This window comes from Panthera uncia, chromosome B4 (assembly GCF_023721935.1).
Source record: "Panthera uncia isolate 11264 chromosome B4, Puncia_PCG_1.0, whole genome shotgun sequence".
NCBI classification, from domain to species: domain Eukaryota; kingdom Metazoa; phylum Chordata; class Mammalia; order Carnivora; family Felidae; genus Panthera; species Panthera uncia.
Window position 1 is genome coordinate 113,078,141 of NC_064809.1, and position 26,814 is coordinate 113,104,954.

Here is a 26,814-nt window from a genome sequence, read left to right on the forward strand (position 1 = left end):
ACAATAACCCACACACAGGCACATCATTACCTCAAAAATATCAAATGATTATATTCACCATTCTAATGCTGCCTTGCTCTTGATTCACTTTCACATCCATTTTCAGTAACTGAGGCTTCCAGACTGTATTGGGCTTAATGCTGCCCCAAAGGAAGATAAGTCACTTCTTAATCTCTGTAACCTACGAATATTACCTATATAGTGAAAGATGGGATTAAATTAAGGATTTTTAAAGGAGGAGTTTATCCTGGATTATATGGGTGGGCCCTAAATGCAATCACATGTATCCTTGTAAGAGTGAGGCAGAGGACGCTTTGAGACTACAAAGAAGGAGGGAGTGTGACCAAAAGGGCAGAGCTGTCACCCCAGCCAAGGCATGCCTGGAGCCACAAGAAGTTAGAAGGAAAGGATTCTTCCCTAGAGCCTCTGGAGACAGTGCTGTCCTGGATTTCAGTCTTCTGGTCTCCAAGCTGTGAATGAATAAATTTTTGTTGTTTTAAGCCACCCAGTATGTGGTAATTTGTTACAACAGCTACAGGTTAATTAATATACTGGCTTTCTCTTCAGTCTATTATTCATAACAAATTTTACCCAAACACAAAATTTCTATCACAATTTTAAATTCATACCATAATCAAGTTTTTCTGATTTCAATACACATTTCAATTACTTACAGAATATATCAATGTTATGTATAAATGAATAATGTTATATATAAAAGAAACAATTCTTATTATACAAAGTTGGCCAAATAAAATCACAACACAAATTTTTTTTTTTTTTTATTTAAACGATTTCTAGTTTATTTTTTTTTGTCTTTTTTTTTTTTTTTAATATATGAAATTTACTGTCAAATTGGTTTCCATACAACACCCAGTGCTCATCCCAAAAGGTGCCCTCCTCAATACCCATCACCCACCCTGCCCTCCCTCCCACCCTGCCCTCCCTCCCACCCCCCATCAACCCTCAGTTTGTTCTCAGTTTTTAACAGTCTCTTATGCTTTGGCTCTCTCCCACTCTAACCTCTTTTTTTTTTTTTTCCTTCCCCTCCCCCATGGGTTTCTGTTATGTTTCTACAACACAAATTTTTTAAACATTTAAAAAAATTTTTAACGTTTATTCAGTTTTCAGAGACAGAGCACGAGCAGGGGAGAGGCGGAGAGAGAGGGAGACACAGAATCTCAATCTGTCAGCACAGAGCCCAACGGCAGACTTACACTCACGAACTGTGAGATCATGACCTGGGTCGAAGTTGGCTGCTTAAACAATTGAGCCACACAAGTGCCCCCACAATGCAAATTTTTTAAGCACATGGTTCAAACCAAACTTTTTTTTAAATGTTTATTTTTGAGAGACAGAGAGACAGAACACAAGTGGGGGAGAGGTAGAGACAGGGGGAGACACAGAATCCAAAGCAGGTTCCAGGCTCTGAGCTGTCAGCACAGAGCCCAACGTGAGGCTCGAACTCACCAACTGTGAAATCATGACCTGAGCCCAAGTTGGGACGCTTAACCAACTGAGCCACCCAGGCACCCCCAAACCAAACTTTTAAAAAAGAAAGGTTTAACAGATTACTTTTGATCAGTCTATTAATCAGGGAGAACTTATTAGATGAACTAGTCTCTGTGAAAGGCAGTTTTTTAAAAACTCAGCACAACTCTTCTCAAAATACCTCATCTTCCTCTCCTTACAACTCTATCATAGAGCCATACCTTCCTACCACTTCTTTTGACTAGTCCCAGCTCTACAGACATACCTATGACATTCTTTTGCACAGGAGCTGTATTTCTTAAGCAGTGTACAATGTCTGCTCAAAAGGATGGAAATTCCAAATATTCCAAAAGCACAGCTGCTAATGCTCATGGAAATCTTCCAAACACATTCCCTTAAAAAGCACATGCTATGCCTTTGAACATTTCAAAACAATGCTTTAAATACTACATGCCCCTAGAGTGAATGCTGTTTTTTAAAAACATTAAAAGTCTAAGGAGAACTACATGAGGCATTACTTCTCTTATAACAAAACATTAGAAATTAAGGTCTTTAAAACCCAGAGAGACTACCACACTAGTCACCCAAATAGACTATGGATGGCCATCCCAGGGTGTCTTGTATACAAAAAATGTCACAACTTGACACCCTGCCAAAACCTGAAGTGCAGCTGGGAAGAGACCCTTCAAAACCCTGGTAAGGTGCCAGGCCCCTTAATTGTGATTTAGAATGAAACAGGAGGGCAAGGAAAGAGGAAGGGAAGAAGATATGTATTGGAGTGGTTAGCAATCAACCACCAAGCACTCTGAATTAAAATGTTATTCTATTCTTATAATTGCACTGTCTGCTTCCACACAGCTTAATTCACACAAAAGAATTCTACAAAATAGGATTTAGTAACCAGTCAACCTCAAATACTTAGAAATAAGTTACAAAAGTCTCTGAAAAGTTGTGATCTGAAAACCAAAGATGACTGTTGCCTAAACCATACTTCAAATTCATTTTAATGTTTCTTAGTGTAGGCTCTCTTGCATATAACACGGGACTTGCCAAAAGATTTATGAGCACTTAATACCTTTGTGTGAGCTGTAGAGGCTTCTTTGCTCATAGCCCCATATACTGAAATAGATAAAGCACCTCGTAGCTTGTAACACAAAATGAAGGCTATCTACTGATCTGACAATATATCCTGGAAATTATTTTTTTAAGTAAATCTGAATTATTTCCATGAGATTTATGCCTTAGTCTGAAAAGTTAAATAAAGGAAAAAAGTTGATTAAGAGTTCAACATTTTTGCTCAGGTTAACATAAACATTCTCTTTTTCATCTTTGAGGATCTACCAAAAAGAAAGTATAAAATTTCTCAGAGCCAGAAAAGGTAAATAAATAAAAGTCATCCTCAAGACAGAGGTTAATTCTAAAACCATATCTTTATTCATTCATCAGTTGATGGGCATTTAGGCTCTTTCCATAATTTGGCTATTGTTGATGGTACTGCTATAAACTCGGCAATGAAAAAGAATGAAATCTTGCCATTTGCAACAACGTGGATGGAACTGGAGGGTATTTTGCTAAGTGAAATAAATCAGTCAGAGAAAGACAGGTATCATATGTTTTCATTCATATGTGGAATTTGAGAAACTTAACGGAAGACCATGGAGGAAGGGAAGGAAAAAAAGTAGCTACAGAGAGGGAGGTAAACCATGAGAGACTCTTAAATACAGAGAACAAACAGGGTTAAATGGGGTGGACAGGTGGAGGGAGTGGGGAAAATGGGTGATGGGCATTGAGGAGGGCACCTGTCGGGATGAGCACCTGGTGTTGTATGTAAGTGATGCATTACAGGAATCTACTCCCAAGGCCAAGAGCACACTATATACACTGCATGTTAGCTAATTTGACAATAAATTATATAATAAATAAATAAATAAATCCCTATCTTACCAAAAACAGGGGGTGGGGGCAATTAATACAACCAGCATTTACTGAGTGGCTACCACACCACATTTACTGAGTGGTCCACTTACACAAAGAGAACTCTGAGGGGGATACAGAAATATGCAGACCATCAGGTCAAGCCAACTTCTTAGCAGGGAAGAGCCTGCCTGTATTAAAAGTATTACAGACACTTTCTAAGTGTCTATTATGTGCTAACACTGTTGGGTACAGGGATACAGTAATAAATAAATAAAAATCCTTGCCCTCAAGGAGTTCGAGTTAGTCCTTGAAACCTACATGTTAACCAACACTTGCTGACTGAACAAGGATAAGAGAAAATTTATTATTTACCAAATCCTTTTTGTACTTAAATTTTTTTGCCATGTGCATATATTACCAATTCCAAGTAATACATGAATTCAGAAAGTTTTAAAAGTATAAAGCAATGTAATATATTTATAGGCAGTATGTGTACAAAGGGAAGACAGGCCTACTTCCACTAGAGAGGCTGTCCAGGAAGATTTCACAAAGAGGGTGATCCTGAGATAAAACCAAACACGCAGAGAAGAAACATCAAGTATGAAGGCATGGAGATGGAAAACAACTTTGTGGGTAGGGGATAGTGAGGTGGGGAGCAGATGAGCCTAGAGAGGTGGGCCAGGGCCTTGAAGGAAATGTGCAGGAGACTGGAGTTTATCCTGGGATCTAGAAGAGCCAATGCAAAGTTTTAAGCTTGTTGGCAGATGAGGGACAGTCCAGGATAGTTTCAGATTTGTACTTTAGAAAAATAACTAGGTTATCCAAGGTGTGTAAAATAAACTAGGTGGGCAGGGAGATAGTGGGAATCCTAGAGAAAATAAGATCAAAAGGCTGGGAAAGTAATGATAAAGATCTGAACTAAAACAGTGGTAGCAAGTAGTCAACAGGGAATGATCTTGAAAATAAACTTGGAGTTAGAAGTAACAGAAATTAGTAGTTAGATATTGACACTCATCTCCCTCAAAAAAAAAAAAATAATAAAAATAAAAGCTATTTTAATGTTATTAGTTAAAAGGCCAACCAGAAAATCAGGGAAGAAAAAAAAAAATGGAATCCAGTGAAAGTAGAAGAAAGGTTGCTTCAAAGATTACAAGTACTCATCCTCCATGTAAAAAATGAATCAAGCACAGGAACCTTTGCAAAAGCATCTTAGTAAATGCAAATACCATCATAGTACAACACTCAAAATATCTACCTTTCTTCCATAGAGAGTTCATCAGCAGAGGGGTAAACACTAACGCTTGCTCTGTCAGGAACAAAGACATAAAATAAGTATTTTGTTCTTTAAATGTCCACCTCCTGTAACTCCTCATTCTTTCCCTCAAACAATCATCTCTATAGCAACATAACTCTTAAGAAATTCGTGGGTGGAAAGCATATGTTTTTTGCAAAAATATGAGAACTCAAGAACACGACTACTCTATTTTTCCCTTTAATATAAGAGATTCACAACATACCCTAAAAGATAACTGCAAAATATGGAACAAAAAAAGACTTAAAAATGTGAGGAAATGTAAAAATCGGTATTGCACATGCTTATATGGAAATTCTTTTTATATGTTACAATGACACCTTGTGGTAAGGCTTTTTAAATTATATAACTTACCTTGGAAAATATTTTTACACCAGAAATATAATAAAACTGTTTTAGAATATAGGAAAAGACCAAGATCATATGCTGAGGTAGAATAAACAGATACAATGATCCAATTGGAGAAATAAGGTAATAGAGGCTCTTCAAATATTAAAAATGGAACTACTGTATGATCCACCAATTCCATTCTGGGTATTTATCTTAAGAAAATGAAAACACTAACTTGAAAAGATATATGCATCCCCACATTTGCTGCAGCATTATTTACAATAACCAAGACACAGGAACAATCTACATGTCCATCAATGGATGAATAGATAAGAAAATTGAGCAACAGACACACATACACAATGGAATATTATTCAGCCATTAAAAAAAAAAAGAATGAAATCTTGCCATTTGTGATAACAAGGAGAGACCTCGAGGGCATTATGCTAAGTGAAATAAGTCAGAGATAAACAAGTGAATAAGTGAAATAAGTCTCCTCCTCCCCCCAACATGCACAAACACTCCAAACTATTAGACTGGTGGTTGCCAGAGGCAGAAGATGAAGAGTGAGAAAAATGGGTGACCTGGTTTTGTTGTTTAAATAAATTGAATTTTTAAGAAAGAAAAAAGGGGCACCTGGCTGGCTCAGTCAGTGGAGAATGTGACTCTTGATTTCAGGGTTGTGAGTTCAAGCCCACATGGGTTATAGAGATTACTTAAAAAATAAAATAAAATCCTAGAGAGGGAGAGAGGCAAACCACATGAGACTCTTAAATACAGAGAACAAACGGAGGGTGGATGGGGTGGGGGAGAGGGAAAAATGGGTGATGGGCACTGAGGAGGGCACTTGTTGGGATGAACACCGGGCATTGTATGTAAGCCAATTTGACAATAAATTATATTCATAAAAAAATTAAAATTAAAAAAATAAAATCCTTAAAAAGAAAAGAAAATGGAGGACAAAAAAAAATCAAGCTTTAAAAAACATCATGATATACAGGCTAAAGCAACTATAAACTATAAGGTATTATACTATTCCCTTCAATTAAACTAAAATTATTAGTGTTTCTTATATGATGCAAAAATAAACTGCTTTTGAAATCTGGGGCAAAATTTGTAAGAATGGCAGTCCCTTTACATGAGAATATTGACACATGGTTTATGAAGAATGAAAATAATTTTGTCATTACTCCTTTCTTTTCAATATTACATTAAAATTTTCAATCTTGATTAATCCAATAATTAACAGAATTTACAATCATCTTTCAAGAGCTTATTTACTAAACCATGCCAAACACCGTAAACATACAGAAAGGTTAATAACGCAGTTTGCACACAACCACCTTTATAAATCTCTGAAATATTCTTCTCCCTTAGCATCTACAGTACCATGATCATCTCCTAGCTCTTTGACTTCTGTCTCTTCTTTGTTCCTGTTCTCCCAGTCACCATGAGAAATCTCTGATCCACTGCTGCCTCTCTCTAAATTAAGTCAAGTTGCTTCTCTCACACTTCATTTTTTACACCTATTTGAATGACATTCAAATTTACACCCACATTCCGAACACAGCTCATAACTCCCACTCTACTCACATGTCCCATCCACAATGGAAGCTGAACATAAGAATTAAACTCATTAACTTCAAATTTCCATCTGCCTCCTTTAAAAAAAAAAAAAAAGTTACCACTATCATCTCTGAATTTCTTAGTACACAACTCATTCCTCAACTTCCATTAGTAATAAATTATTAATCTTGCTGATTCTTCTTCATCTGTCTCTTGATTTGAATCATTCTTCTTCTAGAACCATCACCCTTGAGGGCAAAACCTCAAATATTTTACCCTTGGCTTATTTTAAGAGAAATCTCCTAAACATGTGCCAGATTTTGGTCTTTCCTCACCCTTACATCGCCTACAAATATCCACCAGGACAATCTTTCTCATATACTGTGTTCATCACTGTAACTACTATTATAATCCTTCCTATTTACTGGATGGATCAAATCTAAGCTTCTCAGCCAAACTCACAGTCCTACATTAGCCAACTGTCTACATAAACGCAAACATTTCATTTTGCTGCTTCACAACACTCCTTTGCTGAGCCAATTAAGTTTGCTTTACAGTCCCTCAGACACATTATTTATTCTTGCCTTCACAACTGTGTTCATATAGTTATGCCAAATTAAAATGCCTCCTTAAATCTCTTCAATTAATCCACAAATCAAGGTCAGAGTTAAACCTAAAACCTTACAGTCTAAACATACTTTGAGTTTATAGTTACTCTGAAAGTAAACATAAACAGGGGTGCCTGGGTGGCTCAGTCAGTTAAGCATCCAACTTTGGCTCAGGTCATGATCTCATGGTTTGTGAGTTCAAGCCCCGCATCAGGCTCTGTGCTGACAGCTCAGAGCCTGGAGCCTGCTTCAAATTCTGTGTCTCCCTCTCTCTCTCTTCCCCTCCCTGCTCACCGTTTCTCTCTCAAAAATAAATAAACATTTAAAAAATAATAATAATAGCAAACATAAACATAAAGCTCTTTCTGCTTCACTGGTTTCTGCCTTCCTTGTGCTTACCTCAGAATATTTATTCTGTATTCTATCACATCTGCACTTTTCCCCTCTAATGCTTTATAATTATGTAAACTGCCTTTCTAAAGAAATTAAGTTTCTCAAAGAAAAAACAATAATCGTCTACTCATCATCAGAGAAATACAAATCAAAGCCACACTGAGATACCACCTCACACCAGTCAGACTGGCTAAAACGAACAAATCATGGAAACCACAGATGCTGGCAAGGATATGGAGAAATGGAAACCCTCTCGCACTGTTAGTGAGAATGCAAACTGGTATAGCCACTCTGGAAAAGTGTGAAGGTTCCTCAAAAAGTTAAAAATAGAACTACCCTATGACCCGGCAATAACACTACTAGAAATTTACCCAAGGGATACAGGACTGCTGATGCATCAGGGCACATGTACCCTAATGTTTATAGCAGTGCTTTCAACAATAGCCAAATTATGGAAAGAGCCCAAAATGTTCATCAACTGATGAATGGATAAAGATGTGGTTTATATATACAATGGAATACTACTTGGCAATGAGAAAGAATGAAATCATGCCATTTGCAGCAACGTGGATGGAACTGGAGGTATTATGCTGAGTGAAACAAGTCAGAGAAGTACAGATATTATATGTTTTCACTCATATGTGGATCTTGAGAAACTTAACAGAAGACCATGGGGGAAGGGAAGGGGGAAAAAATAGATACAAACAGAGAGGGAGGGAGGCAAACCACAAGAGACTCTTAAATACAGAGAACTGAGGGTGGATGGGAGGGTGGGGGAGAGGGGAATATGGGTGATGGGCATTGTGGAGGGCACTTGTTGGGATGAGCACTGGGTGTTGTTTGTAAACCAACATGACAATAAATTATATTCATTAAAAATTTTTTTAAATAATAAAAAAGAAAAAAACAATAATCCTCTACCTTTTGGGTCCTTTTCATAACTCCCAATTGCAATAAACTTAATGACAAAAGTGAACCACAAATTTTCTGTGATATGAATCCTACTTTCCCACAGGCTTACAATGTAATTTCAAAGATGAAAAAGGATGTCACCAAGAACACTGTTTGCTAATCAATTATGCATGCCTTAAACAGTTATCCATCAAGATATTTCTGCCTGAAAAAAAAATTCTGGGGACAGTCTGGTAACCAAAAGCCTTAAAAAGTGAACATAACCTTTGACCTAGCAATTCCACATGTAGGAATTAATTCTAAGAAACTAATCAGAGATGTGTACCAACATTTGTGTTCAAGGACTGCTTTCATTTATCATTCAGTAAACACTTATTGAGTACATACCAAGGGCCAAGTAGAAGTGGAAGATAAAATTAGGTCCCTGCCTTCATGGTGTTTACATCACAGTGCTGTTTATTATGGAAAACAGGCTATTTTCTAAAAAGTGTGTTTAATAGAAAGTTATACCATATTCATGGATCAGATAATAATCCCATTGTTAAGATATTGCTAAGATGTTAATTTCTCCCAAATTCAATGCAATGCCATTTAAAAGCCCAGCAGACTTTAGAGATATTAACAAGCTAATTCTAAAATTTATATGGAAACAGAAAGACATGGAATAGCCAAAACAACTTTGGGAAAAAAAAAATGTTGGAGAACCTGCACTACCTAACTTCATAACTTACTAAATCCAACAAAAATCAAAATTGTGTGGCATTAGTGTCAACACAGACACATAAATCCATTAAAAAGAGAGTAAAGTTCAGAAACAGATTCAAACAAATATGGCCAATTGACTGACAAAAATGTAAAGTCAGTTCAATCGATAGGATACTCTTTCCAATAAGTGGTCCCGGGACATATGCAAAAAATGAATTTTAAGTTGTACCTCACACCATACACAAAAGTTGACTCATAATGTATATATAAACACAAAACATAAAACTATAAAACTCTTAAAGAAAATGTAGAAGAAAAGTTTAGTCATGGGTTAGGTAAAAGATTTCTTTAAATTGGTTAATTATTATTAAAATTAACAAGTTAATTTTAAACCAAAAGAACTTCTGTATTTAAAAGACACCATAATGGGGGCTCCTGAGTGGCTCAGATGGTTAAGCACTCGACCTTGGCTTAGGTCATGTCTCCCAGCTAGTTGGTTGGAGCCCTGCATCAGGCTCCATGCTGACAGCTCAGAGCCTAGTACCTGCTTTGGATTCTGTGACTCCCTCTCTCTCTGTCCCTCCCCCGCTCATGCTGTCTCTCTCTCTCTCTCTCAAAAATAAATTAACATTAAAAAAAAATTAAAAGACACCATAACGGAAATGAAAACAAGACTGGAGGAATAATTTATACATATATGTATCAAAACATATTATATATATATAATACATATAAACATATATCTATCATATTGATAAAGGACTTGCATCCAAAATACATAAAGAATTCTGAAAACTAAATCATAAAAAAAAAAAACTCAATTTAACAACATAAAACTGGCTGAAAGATTTGAGCAGACACCATGCCAAGAAGACACACAAATGGTTAAATAAACACTTGAAAAGATGTTAAATATCATTAGTTATTAATGGCATGCAAATTAAGAACACAACATAGGGGCATCTGGGTGGCTCAGTCAGTTAAGCATCGGACTCTTGATTTCAGCTCAGGCCACGATCTCACAGTTTGTGAGTTTAAGCCCAACATCAGGCTCCCCACTAGCAGAGAAGCTCTGCACTGCCCCTCCCCTGCTGGAGCTCTATCTCTTTCTCTCTCAAATAAATAAATAAATAAATAAACGTTAAAAAAATGTTTTTTTTAAAAGAACACAATGTAATACTACTATACACCTATTAAAATGGTTAAAACTTAAAAGGCTAATATTACAAAGTACTGTCTATGAATGTAGAAGAACTGAAAGTTTCATAAACTGGTGGAAATATAAAATAGGAAAATCATTTGAGGAAATCATTTAATTTTTAAGAAACTGACAAACATTACCATATAATCTAGCCATTTTATTTTTAAGTATTCACCCAGGAGAAATGAGAGCATGTCTATACAAAGACTTCTACACAAATGTTTACAGCAGCTTTTTTTGTGAGACTCAAACACAGGTCCATTAAGAGGTAAATGGATAAACAAATTGTGATATATCCATACAATTGAATACAATATTCAATAAATATGAGTTATTTACCATGAATGAATCTCAAAATAATTATGCTGAGTGAAAAAAAATCTAGACAAAAAAGAGTGCATTTTATATTATTTCATTTATATAATTCCAGGAAATGCAAACGAATCATAATGCCAGAAAGCATAACAGTGGTTGCCTGGAAATAGGAAAGAGTGAGCAGTTGGAGGGGGTAGGAGCAAAAGGGAAGGATCATAAGAAAATTTCTGGGGATAATAGATATATTTAATTCTTGACTGTGATGATAGTTTCACAGGTATATATACATATACATATATATATATATCAAAACTTTAATTTTAAAAATGTACAATTTGTTATTTATCAATTATATTTAAAAAAGCTGTTTTTAAAAATAAACATTGTGAACCACAAGGAAAAAAACTTTCCTAAAAGTAAAATCTAGGCCGAAATGTCAGTTAAATTTTTCTTTAAAAAAAAAGAGAAAAAGTTATGAAAGAATACTTAACATCAGGAGATGTTTGTTACATAAGTAGAAAACACAGACCACAAAATACTCTGGTATACAATCCTTATTTTGTAAAAAGCCTATTTACATAACTATATATGCATAAAAAACAGAGAAGATAAACAGTAAAATATTAAGTAAGACCTATGGGTGATAGGTGTGATTTTATTATGTCTGTGCATTTCCTGCACATTTCTTATTTTACAACATAAAATATATTTATAACCAGATGGAAAATGTCAACTGAAAAAAAGGACACCTCAAAGTCTACTTGATGACCAAAGGAGGAGGAAAAAAGTCTCCCCTTTGCACATCAGAAAAAGTGACCAAATATAAAAGAAAATGAGGCTTGAAGTTAAAGCCTCCACTTCAAGAAATAACCCAGAATTACTGAAATTCCATGCCTTTCCACGTAAGTTTATGCAACACTCAAAAATGTATTCAGAGACAACTGCTTGTTGTCAGCCCCAAATCCATACTCTACAGAACTACCAAATCTAAAACAGCAGTATTCAAACAGTTCTAGTAAATACCTTCAAACTAAATCTTATAGAACTCCAATATTTAGAACATACTAGGTCTTTTACTTGTGTCTATTAAATATAAAAATTTTAATTCAGAAGATTTTATACTGAAGACATATCAGATCTTTATTTCTGTATCAGTTAATATGCTGGAGGTCTCTAATATTTTTAAATCCAGTTTACAGCACATTTGGATATATTTATCTTTTACTGTACCTTTTAAAATAGTTGAAGATGTAGTTAAAAAACATTCAAATCAAATCTTGGCAGAATCCTGAAGTGCTTCCCACTCAACAGTTTTGCAAAATTGGTCAATAACGGTTAATTCAAGCTTATTAATATAGTATATAAAACCTTTCACAATCTGGACCCTCTTTACCCTTCCATGCTCACAACTCCCTGATTTGTGCTTATACCCTAACAAAACTAAATCGCTTATACTTCATTGAACACACCATACATTTGCTCACCTCACATGGATCCCTCTGTGGAATGCAATCTCCTAATCTCACCTTTCATTCATTTTTATATTCAACTCAGTCACTACTTCCTTCTGAAAGGCTTTCCTAGATGCTTCCCTTTTTCTTTTCCTCTAATCCATTGAGTTAACTGTCATTGTGGGTCCTCCATAATGCCATGTATTTATCCATATCAATTTATTCACTTCACTATATTATAATCAGCTATTTGTATTCCAATCGCCTGCACTAGACAAAAACCTCCCTGAGATCAGAGATTATGTCGGAGTCATCTTAATACCCCCAAAACCTTGCATAATAGCTGGAACATGGCAGGTAATCAATGAACACTTGTTGAATGAATAGTAAGCAGTTTTTCCACTTATCAAAAGGACAGGAAAAGCAAGAAACTGCATAGGTCTTGGGGTTCCAAAACCCCAAATGCTTTATAATTTGGTGCTAAAGGAAAATCACGGAATTTAAGTCAACGAGTACATTTAGAGGACAAATAAATGCCTACTATTGTGCAAAGGATTATGAGTGATATTAAAGAAGTATGGATCAAGTATGAGTGATATTAAAGAAGTAAGAGTTCCACACAGAAGCAAAAAACCATATGAGGAAATGAACAGGCTGATACATCCTCTTCACAAAACCGCCAAATAACCATTTTAGTGATTTGGAATTCAATCAAAAGCATTCATCAAACTGAAAAGTGTTTATTCGTGAAAACAACTAAACTCTGGATAAGAAGAACATGAGTTTACAGCATTCTTACCTTTGGCTACTCCCATCTCCTCCCACCTCTGTCACTTATAGGAGTTTAACAAGCTATGAGGCAGAAGGTTCACCACCACTACTGGAGCTTAATCTGTTGATCTGCTACACTGTCAGTTGAAGTGGAGACTTCTGTGGTAAGTTAACAGTGAGGGCCAATGGCACCTGGAGCCTGAGGCTGCAGGACTCTATGCGGCAAGCAACAAACTGGCATACTAGCTGAGGATTTTACAGGAGTTCTGGAAGTTTAGACAGCCTTGAAGGGGCTTGATAAACTATTTATGAATGCAAGTTAAAATAAAACTGTGGACTACAGACTGAAGGAGGTCCATGCCACTCACACATCCTTGGCCAGCGGAGCTATCTATCCTCATGCACATGGCAAGAGAGGCTGGTGCAAAGTAAAAGCCAGGGCAAACTTAAAAATGACCTGTGTCTGAATGTACTCCCTCATAATCCTATAAATCATCAGCAGTACTAGCCATATTAGTATCAGGCACAGCTGTATTAGTTCAAACTGAACACAACTTTTGACCAATCCTTGGCTGAACACTAATGTATGCAGACACAGAAAGTGAGGTTGAAAAAAAAAAAAATCAATAAAACCAGCAGATGTCATAACAACCTAATATAGGGGAAACAGACTTTACAAATTTAGACCAGGCAAGTTACTAAACAAACAGAAAAAAAATCAGCCTCCAAAAGAAAAGCCAAAATATAGAGTTGCTTCAAAACATTATCTAAAATGCCCAGTATTCAACAAAAAATTAGAATACAAGAAAAAAAAAACAAAACTGTGACCCTTTCTCAAGAAGAAAAACATCAAACAGAAGATGTCTCTGGGTGTCTCCTAATACTGGATTTGGCAAACAAAAACCTCAAATGAGCTATAATAAATATGTTCAGAGAACTAAAAGGAAAGCATCTTTAAAAAACTCAATGAAAGTATGATGGCAATGACTCAGATGGCTGAAAACAGAGACAAAAATTGCTTTTAAAAATGGAAATTCTCGTGTTGAAAAGTAGAATTACTGAAATAAACTCATTGGAGGGGCTCAACATCAGACTTGAGATGACAGAAGACGGAAGAAATGAACCTGAAGATCAACAAAGAAGTACCCACTCTGAAGAACAGAAAGAAAAAATAAAGAGAAATTAACAGAATGTCAGATTCTGCACAACAATGTAAAGCATAACATATATATAATAAGAGTTCCAGAAGAGGAAAGAGCAACGGGGGGGGGGGGGGGGGGGTGGAGTTAAGAAATAATGGCTACAAATTTCCAAATTTGAAGAAAAACATTAATTTATCTATCCAAGAACCAACACAAATAGATCAGCACCAAGACACACCACAGTCAAAATGCTGACAGAGCACCTAAAAAAAAAAAAAAAAAAAAAAAAAAAACCTAAAAGGAGCAAGAGAAAAATGACTCATCATGTACAAGGGAACAATGGTATGATTAACAGCTGGCATCCCATCAGAAATGATGAGGCCAGGAAAAGAAACCATGGAATTTAAAGAAACAAAAAAGCTCTCAACTAAGAATTCTGTATTCAGCAAAACCATCCTTCAAAAACGACACTGAAATCAGTGAAATCAAGATAAAGTCTTAAGAGAATTTGTTGCTGTCCAACATGCCTTAGGAGAAATACTAAAGGAAGACCTCCATGCTGAAAAGAAGTTACTCCAGAAAGTAACAAATCCACAGGAAAAAAAAATAAAGCGTGCAGAAAATATAATTATATAGGTAAATACAAAAGATTCTAGACATGTAATTGTTCTCATTACTTTTCTTTACTTCCCTTAAAAAAATAAGATTATATAAAGCAATAATTAAGGTAGTATTTGGCTGGGTTTATAATATGCATAACTGTAGTATGTATGACAATAATAGAACAAAGAGGGAAAAGAGATATATCGAAGTTTCCATAATTTACCAGAATTAATTTAGTATCATTCTGAAGGAGACTATAAGTTAAAATGTATTATTATTACCCCTAGAGCAACCAATATGTAAATAACATATTGAAAGAAATGAACAAAATAATTAAAACGGTTCACTAAAAATTAACACAAAGTCAGTAAAGGAGGAAAAGAGAAGAAACAGAAGACACACAAAAAATAACAAAATAGCAGACATAAATCCAACAAAATCAACAATTATATTAAATGTGAATGGACTAAATACCCCCATTCAAAAGGCAGAGAATATAAGACTGAATGTAAATAAAAACAAAAACAAAAAACAAGACCCAAATGTATGCTGTCTTTAAGAGATATATCTTAGATTCAAAGACATAAAAATGTTAAAATTAAAGGATATAAAAATAATATACTAATAAAACTAGAGTAGCTATAGAACTAAAATGACAAAATATAATTTAAAACAAGTAATACTATTGAAGACAAAGAAGACTATTTCTTAATGACAAAAGTCACTGCGTCAGAAAAACATAATAATTATATACATCTAACAATAAAACCCCGAAATACATGGAAGCAAAAAAGGAAAATTAAAAAGAGAAATAGAGAATACAACAAAAATAGTTGTACAGTATAATGATACAACAAGATAGAAAATCTGCAAGGATATTGAGGACTTGACAAACACTATCAATGAATTTGATATAACTGACAGAACACTCTACACTGCAGAATACATATTCCTTTCAAACACACATAAAACATTCCAATAAGCCATATGCTGGGCCACAAAACAAGTCTCAGTGAATTTAAAAATACTGAAATCATGAAAAGTACATTATTTGACCACAAGAGAATCAGAGATCCACAACAGAGAGAAATCTGGGAATACTCTGAAAATATTGGTAAATTCAACAACAAATTTCTAAATAACCCATGGGTCAAATAAATCACAAGGAAAATTTAAACATATTTGAATTGAATGAAAACAAAAACAGCATATCAAAATGTATGGAATGTAGTTAAAGCAGTGCTCAGAGGGAAATGTATAGCTTTAAACATCCATCAGAAAAGAAAACAGGTCACAAATCAATAATCTAAGCTTCCACCTTAGGTAATAAGGCAGGGGCGGGAGGGGGGTGGGGAAGTACACTAAGCCTAAAGCAAGCAGAACAAAGGGAGGAAAATGTTAGAGTAGAAATCAATGAAGCAGAAAATAAATAAATAATTAAATAAAAAGCTGGTTCTTTAAAAAAAAAAAAAATTAATGTTTATTTATTTGAGAGAGAGAGAGAGAGAGAGAGAGAGACAGAATCTGAAGCAGGCACCAGGATCTGAGCTGTCAGCACAGAGCCCAAAGCAGAGCTTAAACCCACAAACTGCGAGACCATGACCTGAGCCAAAGTCAGTTGCTTAAACAACCGAGCCACCCAGGTGCCCCAAAAGCTGGTTCTTTAAAAAGATCAGCAAAAACTGGGGCACCTGGGTGGCTCAGTCGGTTAAGTGTCTGACTCTTGATTTTGGCTCAGGTCATGACCTCACGGTTCATGGGTTTGAGCCCCATGTCAGGCTCTATGCTGACAGCTTAGAGCCTGCTTGGGTTCTATCTCACTCTCTTTCTACCTCTCCCCTGCTTGCTCATGTGCATTTTCTCTCTCTCTCAAAAATAAACAAACTTTTTAAAAAAATCAACAAAACTGACATACTTAGGCTAGATTTATCAGAAAACAGAGAAACGATACAAATTACCAAAATAAAGAATGAAAAACAGATCATCACCAACCTTACAGTGTCTTAAAAGACTAAAAAATATGAACTTTGTATCAACAAATTAAACACTATGAAACGGACTAATGTCTAACAACACACGTTATCAAAACTCAAAAAGAAACAAAATCCAAATGGAACTAATATAACAAGTGAGGAAATTGAATTAGTAATCTAATCTTCCCACAAAGAGTAAAATCTTCCCACAAAGAAAAGCCCAAGCCCACACAGCTTCATTGGTGAATGCTATCAAATAGTTAAAGAAGTAATAGCAATCCTTTGGAAACTATTTCAGAAAAAAAAGAGGGAAAAACATCATGCAACTCCTTCAATGAGGCCAGTGTTGCCCTGATAACAAAGTTGGACAAAGGCACCACAAGAAACCAACAGACTAATATCCTTCATGAATATAAACACAAAATTCCTTGACAGAATTTAGGAAAGCCAAATTTAGCAACATATATAAAATTATACAGCATGACTAACTGAAACTAATCCCTGGAATACAGGATTGAGTTAACCTCTGAAAATCAATTGATGTAAGATACCATATTAAAAGAATAAAGGACAAAATCTATATGATCATCTCATTGGATGCCGGGCGGAAAAATTCCAACAAAATCCAATACCCATTCATGATTAAAAACTCAACAAACTAGGAACAAAAGGGAACTTAATCTAATAAAGGACATGTACAGAAAACATTAAACTTCCCATTCCCAAGTTCCAACTTCCATTACCAATAGTTTGTTTCCAAAGAAGTCATTCAGTCTCATAGCGCCTCAAATGTTCTCCGGTCCTTTCCTACATACTTAAAAGGTTACAGCACTCAAAAGAATCATGAAAAAGTGCTCTGTAAACTACCTGCCATACAGTCATGCCAATTCTACCATTAAAGGTTCAACAGGTGTTGAAAGAGTGAGGTTACTGGCTTAACCAAGGCTTAAAAACCACTTGTGAAGAGTGTTTCAATCTCCGAATAAGCTGCTATTATCCTTTTTTGTTTTAAATTCCTGAATATAACCTGCACACTTCATCTGGTCAGAAAAGAAAATGTTCAGAATAAAGGAACTACCAGACATGCACCGTCCTAAATAACCAAAGGATAACTCAAATCCATGTGCAACTCTCTGGAGAGTCCTGCATGACACCGAAATTCAAAACATTCTAGTAATTCCACACAAAATGAGTTTGAAATCAAACCTCAGTACGGAAGGTGTATATTAACTGTAACCACCTACAGGCTAAACCCATGAATTTACACAATTCTGAATCCAGATAATTGTAGGATAGACACATTTAATTATATTCTAGTTGAATATTAGACTTGTTTACAGAGATGTTGCTTGGTAACAGAAGCACTGCTTTAACGACCTACTCAGTTCTGGATCCACGCAAGTACTCTGTGCTCAGGCTAAACGCTATCAACTATAGTATATATAAGAAATTAAGAACAAGTTTCTTGCCATTCTAGATATCTTTGAGCTGTTACCGAAACAGCTTCATAATAACCTAACTTAAGGCTTTAAACATACGTGGCAGTGGGCATTTTTAAAAGCTAGGTGCCCATGTATCATGGGCAAAAGCTGCACAGTAAGGATTTATCACAATGTTCATTTAAGCCCCGCATTCATTTACGTAGTCTAGTTATCTCTGAAGGGGTTGCCAAATATCGCTATTAAAATGGTCTGCAGGGTCACAGAAAATGGTAACATAGTTTTTCCGTAACAAATTAAAGTGGGGCTACCACAATCTGCAGCCAGTTAGTAAACTGGCTACACAAGCACCACTCTGGGGTGCATCAAAGAGCTCCAAAAAGGGGCGCCTGGCTGGCTCAGCGGGGTGGGGGGGGGGGGGAAGCATGCTACTCTTGATCTCTGGTCGTAAGTTCCACACACACCCCCCTTGGGTGTAAAGATCACTTAAATGAACTTTTAGAAAAAGAATTTTTTCAAAAGCTCCATAAAGAGTTTCACGTGCACTTAACTGGTACAGAACAGGTACCGGGGGAGCATGCTACTCTCGATCTCCGAGTCGTGAGTTCCACACCCGCCTTGGGTGTAAAGATAACTTAAATGAACTTTTTAGAAAAAGAACTTTTTTCAAAAGCTCCATTAAGAGTTTCACGTGCACTTAATTGGTACAGAACATGTCTCACAGCCGACAACACCCGCTCCAATTGCTTTACAGGAAAAGCAGTAACAACAAAAACTCAAGGGCAAGTTGTGAAGAAAAAGGGAGTATTCCAAAACTACGGACAACACAGCGTCCCCATAAAACGAGGTTACGTACCAGACTCACACACAGTCCTTGCAACGTGCGCGCATAAAACTTAATAGCGCCCGGTGCTGTGGCCACACTTGCCACCGGGGGACACCTGCACAGCTCCAACCACCGGCACCCACTCAACTCTTCTCGCACGGGCATTGAGGCTAAGGGATGAGGTCCCACACGCGAGGTGCTGGCCAGGCCGGCAGCCGCTCGCGGCGCAGGCTGAAGAGGAAAAGGAGGGCCGAGCGCGCCCCTAGAGCTCCGGACTCCAGGGAAATCTGAGGTATCCTGGGAGAGCTCCGAGGGCGGAGAGGGCGGCGGCGGAGAAAAGCTTCGCTCCACCTCGGCGGACGGGCTTTCTGCGGACGGCTGGGCAGCCCAGTAGCCGCCGACCCGCGGAAACACCACCCTCCGCCCACCACCCGCCTCCCCTCAAGCCCAGCGGAGCTGAGCGGGTCCCGAGACCTAAGAGCGCGCGAAGCAGGAAGTCCCGCCCCTACGCCGACGTCACCGACGCCGCAGACGTCGGCCGCAGCTAGCGGCCGTTAGAGGGAGGAGGCAAGCGGAGCCGAGGCGGGAGCGGCTGCGGTCGACGGCGGGAATGCTGGGGGCGAGGCGGCGCTACGATACGCCGCTGGCGGGGACGCGGAGATCCCGTGAGCCGAAGGGAACCGAAAATCCGAGACCGGGCACTTGCTTCGTTGAGCCAGAGTGAAGTGCGCGGTTGAGCGCGAAGCTGATCTCCCTTGCCTCCTCGCTATGCCATGTCTGGGGGGGGGGGGGGCTTCCCCTTTTGTCGCTACTCCTTCCTTCTGCGGGTTCTTACACTCTTGCCTCTTTGAGGGCTCCAATGAGGTTCTGCTGCCACGTCCTCCTGCCTTCGTCCCTGATTGTGTAGATTTAATGGGGACTGGAGTCGCCGGCCTGCAATGTCAGTCTTGGGGCGTCAGCCCCGGAGTGGGGAGTCGGCTCAGCTTGCCAGGAGGGCTCAGCTTGCCAGGAGGCAATGGCCAGGTCAGGACCAGGACCAGGGCCGGGGGGCGGGGGTGAATCCTTTCCCGCCCCTCGCGTTCTCCTCCAGATCTCACCTAGTCTCGTCAAGTCAGGACCCACGGGGGTAACATTGTGAACCATTTGCCTTAAGGTTGTAAACTAGAGTTGGAAGAGAAGGTACTAGTTTTTGAGAGCGTCAGTTATATGCCAATGGCTGAAAATGAGGTAGGGTTTCAGCCTTTAAGAATACGTGGTAGAAGAAATAGGCACTCTCCCTTGGTTTGGGGTTTCGGTTCTCACTGCATTGTGAAGCACAGCCTATTTTTACCGTCAAGGGCAACATTTTCGGGCTCTAGTCATGATTAGAAAGACAACTGAGATGAGGACCTTTTTTGTTGAAATGAGTAAAGAGGAGCCACTAGATGGGACACTGAGTTGGGTCATGGAGTGTCAACATATGGATCAGAAAAATGTGGTTTATCGATAATATCAGTGAACAGGATACGGAATCCAGAAACAAACTGCTATGCATATACGAGTATTTAATAATAGTAGCTCACATTTGCCGAGCATTTAGGTGTCAAGTACCAGAACACTTTCAAGTTCTACGGTTGAACGCTAAGATAGCTGCAATTATTATCTCGATTTTATAATATAACCCAGAGCCGTTACTGTTGAAGCCAGGAAGTCTGGACTCCAGAAGTCTTGCTGGTAATCAGTAAACTATATGCTACAAATCACTGCTAAGTGAGGAAAAAGATTATCTGAGAAATAAAGAACCACTGGAGACAGGCTTTTTATATGTCTCCTTTGTCAAATAAATACCAGATGAATCAAAAACTTAAATGTACAGAGTGAAGCCATAAAAATACTACAAGAAAATTAAGGTGAATCTTTTTCATCTTGAGCTGAGAAAGACCTTTGCTAAGTATAACACAAGAACCAGAAACCATAACAGAAAAAAAATTGGTAAAAATTAAACTCATAAAGATTGTAATAGTCTATATACAATTAATGAACAAATGGAAAATAAATTTGTATCATGTGGGAAAAGGAAAAATATTCCTAATATACAAACAGTTCATTGAATATCAACTTTAAAAACACCACAATAAATAAAATTAGCAAAGGAAATCAATAGGACATTTTTAAACCAAGAAAAAGAAACTTCTAATTAACAAATGAAAAGATGTCCAACATTCCAAACAGATCCTTTTTGTCCATCAGGGTACATAGGGATATGGGGTTACATTTAACTATATTGTGTACTATTGGTGTTAAAATTGAAATTGGGACAGTCTTATTTACCAAAATTTCATTAGCCTTTGCCCCGAAATCTCATTTCCTAGTCAGTTCGTTCTAAAGACAATAACAAAAACAAAACATTCATACAGATGTTCCTTACTCCCTTTTTTGTAATAGTTGTTTTAGAAACAACATAAATGCCATCACTAGGACTCTAGTTAAATTACAGTGCATGTGCACAATGGAATTAATTAAGCCATTAAAAACAATGTTATAAATATTTACATGAAAATATGTTCATAGCATATAGGTTCCCCCCTGTAATAAAACAATATAAATTAGCAGGAACAGTGTCATTTTGACATGAATATGTATGTGGATATATGTGGATATAAGGATGCAAAAAGATCTGGAAGGATGTTGGCCAAAATGCAAGAGGTTCCTATTTTGTATTTTGGACTTTTCTATCTTGTTTGAATTTTTTATAATGTATTTACCATTTTTACACACACACACACACACACACACACACACAAACTTATTTTTAATTAAGGATATGCCAGTAAAAGGGGATCCAGTTGACTGTAGAGATGCTCATAGATAGATGACCAATGTGAAGTAATTATATTTGGGATCTAAATTCTCAGCTTTTAAGTGTCTGTGAATTTGATTAGATTTATTTATCCCAAGTTAAATAACTCATCACTTGGACATCATGATTCTGACTTCCTAAATTTTTAGGCCTGGGTATTCTTCCTATGTGTTCTCTGTGTACCTCTCATGGTATTTGTCACACTGAATTGTAGTTCCCTCTTCTTTCATAGATTGTTCCTACAATATATACCCTTTTCTGCCACATTTATATATTTATTTTCCCAATTCGGTATGTGTCATCTACTTTATTTTGTACGCAGAAAATCTAAGTTTAATGTAGTCATAATGCTAATGAATTATACATATATTAAAGGGATAGTTTCAATAAATTTGACAACTTAGGTGAAATGGACAAATTCCTGAAAAATACAAAAAAAAAAAAACTGACACAAGAAGAAAAAGAAAAGCTAAATGGCCCAATATCTATTAAAGAAATGTAATTTCTAATCAAAACTTTCCTACAAGGAAAACTCCAGAGCCAGATGGCTACTCTAGTAAATTTTATCAGACTTTTAAAGAAGATAAAAGTATTAATCCTATACATTTCAGACAGCAGAGCAGGAATGAACACTTTGAAACTCATTTTATGAAGCCAATATAATCCTGATATCAAAACTTGACCAGGAAATTTTACAAGAAAATTACAAACCAATACCCCTCGTGAATATAGATTTTTAAATTCTTAATGAAATATTGCAAATTAAACCTTGCAGTATAAAGGATAAGATGCCATGGCCAAGGAAGGTGAGGTTAAACATTGAAAAGTTAGTGTAGTTCACCGCATTAATAGAATGAAAGAGAAAAACAAAATGATAGTCTCAGTAGATCCAGAAAAAGCATCTGACAAAATTCAAAATCCATTCATGTCAAAAACCTTCAGCAAGTTAAGTATAGAAAGGAACTTTCTCAATAAAACAATCATCTTTGAAAAATGTAATAGTGAAACACTAAATCTTTTTCCCCTAAGGTCAGGAGTAACAGAAGACAAGAATGTGTGCTGTCACCACTTCTATTCAGGGTTATGTTGAAGGTCCTAATCAATGTAATAAAACAATAACAAAATGCATCAAGATTGGAAAGAGTTGTGCTTCCTGATTTCAAAACTTACAACAAAACTACAGTAGTCAATATAACTCTAATGCCAAAAACATAGATATGTAGATGTAGATATATAGATCAGTGAGCTATAATTCAGAGTCCAGAAATACACCTTTACATTTATGGTCAATTGACTTTTGACAAAGGTGCCAAGACAATTCAATAGAGGAAAGAAGAGTCTTTTCAAAAAATGATTTTGGGAAAACTGGAAATTCACATGGAAAAGTATGAACTTGGACTCCTATATGTATATGCAAATGTTAAGACGAATCAAAGATCTAAATGCAAGAGCTAAAACTAAAACTCAGAAAAAAACAGCCATAAATCTTAATGACATTGGATTAGGAAATGGTTTCTCAGATGTGACACCAAAAACACAAACACCAAAGGGGGCAGGGGGGAAACAGGTAAATTGTACTTTATCAAAATTAAAAATTTTTGTGCTTCAAAGAAGACTATGAAAGTGAAAAGACAGCATCTCCTGGTGTTCCTCTCAGGCCGAGCCCTGGCCCCTCACCTGCTCTGCTCCAGATGAAGTGTGAGCACTGCACGTGGAAGAAGGGAGAATTCTGTAAGTTGGCTGATGCCAAAATATTTCTGAGTAACTGCCTGGTATGTGACAGTTGCGTGACTGGAAGAAGGGATCCAGGTGTCCCAACAGAACACCAAGGACTTCTTTTGAATTCTGAAACTTAATAAGAAATGTGATACCTCACAGTACAAGGTGCTGGCAGGGTCAGTGTGTCCTCAGTCTCTGCTTTATTTTGCTGCTAAATTCTGCCTCAGTGTGACTGATACATCTAGAAGATTCCATGGCTTCCTCAAAAGTCTTGGGGTGCACTGTCTTTGATACAACAACTGCTATGGAGTTCATCCTGGAGAGTCAGAATCTGCCTCAACACCACCAGCACAGTGAGGAAGAGCTGGCATTACCCAGGCTCACCTCCACCAATCCCAGCTGGGTCCCATACTCAGAGCACTTGCTGTCACCACCCCTCCCACCTCTGCACCACCAAGTCTCCTCAACAGATCATGGGCTCCCTGGTGAAGGATTACTTCGCCAGATGGCAGAACCTGTCCCCAGACAAGAGTTTTCACATAATTGTGGCCCCTTGCAAAGATAAGAAACCGGAGACCCTTCAAGAAGATTTTCCTATGGCTTCACTTGGTTCCCAGGGTGCTCACTGAGTATTAACCTCAGGTGAAATTGTTCAGATGATGGAGCAAAGTGACCCCTTGGTGAAAAGATGCTGCCATGGACACCGACGCCTGAAGGAGGAGAAGGTGAGGCACTGTGATGGGCCCAGCTCCAATGGGTACCTGGTGCTCATCTTCAGACACGCAGCCAAGCAGCTGTTTGACAACATGGGGAGGACACCTGCTGCACCCTGAGGAACAAAGACTTCCAGGAGGTCACCCTTGAAAAGAATGGGGAGGTTCTGTTATGCTTTGCTGCTTTCAAAACATCCAGAATATGGTTCTCAAACTTAAGAAGAGCAAGCTCCCATACCACTTTGTGGAAGTGCTCACATGGACCAGGGGGTGTTTAAACAGCAGAGGCTAAGCCCAGACCGAGGATGGGCATACAGAAAAGGCACTGCCGCGGCACATGAAAGGCTTCTATGCTGACATCCCCATGCAGGCCCCCAGACGAGCGCCCACATGCAGCAGCTGTACCAGGAGTGGCTGAACAGGGCCAACTCCCCCAGAATCCAGGAAGCCCTGCACACTGTGTGCCAAGGCCAGGGCTCCCTGCCATCAGCTGAGACATCAAGTGGTCAAGGTGGAGAAGGCTGGGAAGCAGGCCCTGTCAGTTGCCCAAGGAGGGAGGAGCGACTGAGTGTGGGCATCAGAGACACTAGAGGAAAACTGCTCGGCTTCTCAGTTATTACATCAGTTTTTCAGAATTCTCTACCCTATATTTGTTTGTGACTCCCTCACACAGTTTGATTTGGTGCTATCTTTGTAATATGTGTGCGAGTGCAATATTTTAACATGAAACAAGGACTGCCCCAATTGAAGTATCCTTTTGTCTTAAGACTGAAAAATAGGGGCACCTGTGTAGCTCAGTTGGTTATGCGTTTGACTTTTTGATTTCACCTCAGGTCATGATCTCACAGTCATGAGCTCAGGCTCTGTGCTGGGCTTGGAGCCTGGTTAAGGCTCTCTCTCACTCTCTTGCTCTCTCAAAAAAAAAAAAAAAAAAAAAAAAAAGACTGAAAATATCCCAAAGAACAAGAATGAAGACACACTACTATCTTTTAGGCTTAAAAAAAAAATCCAAAAAACGTCCTGTGAAGAGCTAAGACCTCCCCCCACCCCGCCAGAAGTTCAGATTCGTGTGTCTCGGAGAGATTTGATGTGGAAATGAAGACAGGAGGCAGGCAGGCTGCAGGGGCCTGTTGTGGGGCCACAGTCCACAGTCTGCCTACTTTGCTCTTATTTTTACCTACTTGCATTACTCCTGAAAATGTTTTTGTCAGAACATGAATAAATTGCAACCTTTTGGAATTGAGAGCTTATATATAAATCTGGATTTCCAGCTTTTCTGGAACAGTGGTCCACATTCCTCACTACTATGGTTTCCAGAGTACAGTGGCAGCCTCCTTCTGGGACCAGACCTCTAACTCAGAGGCCCTGTGGGTGCTGGTGGCTTAGGCCCCAGACTTGCACTTTTACATTCAGCCTTTAAGGTGAACTCACCTTAAGGCAGGGGAAGTCTGGCAAGGCTAACAGGCACTACAGATAGAAGGTGGAGGCCGGAGACAGGCTGCCCACTTAGGCCAGGCTGTGTGGTCAGGAAAACAGCTATCTTAGTCCCTCCCCTGTGGGGTTAGCAGCAGAATGTGTCCTGATCCTGCTGTGGTCCTGCCTCTCCCCTACCTTGCTTCTTTCATCCTGCAGCCTGCGCAGGAGGCTGTGCAGAAGAACCTTAAAGAAGAAAGAACAGTTTACCCACAAAGAGAAAGGGCTAGTGAGCAGCCAGAAATGTACAGAATCACAACACTCCGCATCAGAACTCATCCCTGAAATGAAAGACATCTGAGAATGGCCTGCAGTTGGTTTTTCAAAGCACTTGGATTTTGTTAACCTGAGCGATGATGTTCTTCCTGAGCCCTCCATGCTCTAAAGCCTTAGCAGGCTGTTTCCTTCATCATATTCTGTATCATATTGTACCTGTAAACCTATCCAAGTTGATGGCTGGATATTGTGTGAAATTGTATATTTTGGGGGCACCTGCCTGGCTCCATTGGAAGAGTATGTGACTGTTCATCTCAGGGTTGTGAATTCAAGCCCCATGTTGGGTATAGAGATTACTTAAATAAAAACTTTTTTTTTAACTTGTATATTTTTTTCTTTCAATCTGTTCACAATCAGGTTTCATCCTCCATGGTAATTGATATAGAATACAGCTGAAGAATATGGAAGAAAAAAAGTGAAGAGACAACCTACAGAATGGGGGGGAAATATTTGAAGATCATATCTGATAAGGACTTGTATTCAAAATATATAAAGAACTCTTACAACCAACAATAAAAAGACAAGCTAATAAAAATGGACAAAGGATTTGAATAGGGATTTCTCCAAAGAAGATGTCCAAATAGCCAATAAGCACATGAGAAGATGATCAATATCATTTGTCATTAGGGAAATATAAAAACCATGATGAGTACCATTTTACACCCACTAGGACGGCAATAATAAAAAAGATGGACAATAACAAGCATTAGTGAAAATGTGGAGAAATAGGAACCTTCATACCCTAGTGGTGGGAATGTAAAATGGTGCTTTGGGAATAGGTTGGCAGTTCCTCAAGAGATTAAAACATAGAGTCACCATGTGACCTAGCAATTCCACTC

The 26,814-nt window shown here is 37.9% G+C and overlaps 1 protein-coding gene and 1 pseudogene across 2 annotated transcripts in view; one reads left to right on the forward strand and one right to left on the reverse strand.

Moving 5' to 3' along the window:
- The window catches only part of CEP83 (centrosomal protein 83), a 113,948-nt gene extending 94,542 nt beyond the window's left edge, over positions 1–19,406 (reverse strand). Inside the window, exon 1 of one of the 2 annotated variants that reach the window (XM_049627496.1) lies at positions 18,986–19,405. The gene's annotated coding sequence lies outside the window, so the exon portion shown is untranslated. Of the gene's footprint in view, positions 1–18,985 lie in introns of both variants that reach the window. The other variant, XM_049627498.1, reaches the window with a different exon arrangement.
- Positions 19,407–21,628: 2,222 nt separating this feature from the next.
- Positions 21,629–25,561, forward strand: LOC125920325 (nuclear prelamin A recognition factor-like; annotated as a pseudogene).
- Positions 25,562–26,814: the final 1,253 nt, after the last annotated feature.